Here is a 1780-nt window from a genome sequence, read left to right as displayed (position 1 = left end):
ATCTTAGTTGTTCAATATGGTCCCTCGATGGAAATGTATCAAATGTATCAGGAATATCAGGAAACTGTTGTACAGTTTCTTTTGCCATCTATGAAAAAAATGCATGTGTGTATATATATATATATATATTATATATATATATATATATAAATAATTCATAAAAAATTAGCATATAAAAGACACAAATGGTTCATGAGGACAATAGAACACTTCTAGAACACGTTTTAGAAGTCAACTATCCAAAATGACCCATATTATTTAATAGCAGTTTTGAATCATTTCATAAAATAGATACTGTACCTGTAAGACAAACACTCCACAGCTTGTGACATCGTTTTGTACAGTATGAGAAATATGGCCAGGCTTGTAACGCCCCTGTGGACTGTTTATTGTGGTTTCTTCCCCTTTTGTTGGTTTAGCCCGTACTATCATTAGTTAATTACCCTCATTGTACTCACCTGTCTGTCACTAATTTTCCACCCTATATCAGTTCCTGTCCATTGTGTTCCAGGTTGCCGGTTATTGTGAATGTTACCGTGCGTGCGAGCGACCTACCTGACTCTGCCTTGTTGTGTCTACATTAAATATCATTATTGGAATCCTTGTTGTCCTGCCTGCCTCCACACACTGTGACCGTGACAAGGCTTCAATTGAACGTTAACCCATTCTTCCTTTTCCAGCTGGTTGAGGGAGATATATCCAGCTGCAGACCCGCAGCACAGCAGTTTCAGAACCACAGCAACAGAACCGCAGCCACAGAACCAGAAGTGAGGGGCGGAGCTTACATTTTTTTAACATAGTAGCGCCACCTTATGGTTTTTAAGGGGTAATTTGCTTTTATTACACACGATGCGTCATACTTTATGCATGTATGCATTTTATAATGACATATTAAACATTTTATAAAAATTAACCTTGTGTAATTTAGTTGTAGACCTATACAGTTATTAGTTTCATTGTATTATGCAAGTTATTTCCTGTTTGTGATATTAAAAATGTTTGAAACTTCTGGGCATTTTATATGAAATATACTTTAATCACAAGATTCAAAATAAATGTTTACTCACATACTTGATAATAATGAATGATTAATGAATAATCATGTCACATACATCATACATTTTTTTATATGAAAACTAAAACATTTCAATAAAACACACACACAAACAGCAGCATAATTTTAAAAGTAACAATCAAAATGTACACAATAATTAAATTGAAGTTTATAAAATGAATAATTCACTATTAAGCCCATTTTGTCATGACAATCCTGCATGAATTCAAATTAAAATGTATCAAATGAATTAACTCTTAGGCCATTTTTGTTATGACAATCCTACAAAAATAACTCCCCTGAACACAAGATGAAATATGAAGGGCACTCTGGAAACTTCTGTTCCAGGAGATTGTTGAGGGCCTTTACCTCGTCCTCTTCCTCCATTATAAGGAAAAGAAGCTCTTCCACTGGCCCCCTGAGCAGATGTCTATTTAATTGAGCCATTTCACAACTTCTGTCAGATTACTGGGATCTCCTTCATTACAGAATATTAAAGGAAAATGTAACTTTAATATTTCTTATTAATGTGTGTATATAGATAGATAGATAGATAGATTTGAGACATACCTCACAAGCGTAGCCTGTTATCCAATTGGAAGGGCCTCTTGTAGGGTTTCTGCACTGTAATATACATGTATCTTGGTTAATTTCAAATTGGTCAGAAGGGGATGCAAATGTAATGGTGTGCTGGAGGAAATGTCCAGTACCTTTCAGAGAAAACCA

General features: G+C 34.7%; 1 long non-coding RNA gene across 1 annotated transcript; it reads right to left on the bottom strand.

The window, feature by feature from the left end:
- Positions 1-1438: 1438 nt before the first annotated feature.
- On the bottom strand, positions 1439-1779 carry LOC107571886 (uncharacterized). The gene is made up of 3 exons (XR_001607250.1): positions 1765-1779; positions 1625-1678; positions 1439-1484 (listed from the first exon to the last, which is right to left on the bottom strand). It is a non-coding gene; the product is annotated as an uncharacterized lncRNA (long non-coding RNA).
- Between the last annotated feature and the right edge of the window lies 1 nt (position 1780).

This window comes from Sinocyclocheilus grahami, unplaced genomic scaffold, assembly GCF_001515645.1.
Source record: "Sinocyclocheilus grahami isolate Dianchi unplaced genomic scaffold, SAMN03320097.WGS_v1.1 scaffold1665.1, whole genome shotgun sequence".
Classification (NCBI taxonomy): domain Eukaryota; kingdom Metazoa; phylum Chordata; class Actinopteri; order Cypriniformes; family Cyprinidae; genus Sinocyclocheilus; species Sinocyclocheilus grahami.
The sequence above is the reverse complement of the archived record's forward strand: the minus strand, read 5'-3'. Positions and strand labels throughout refer to the sequence as shown.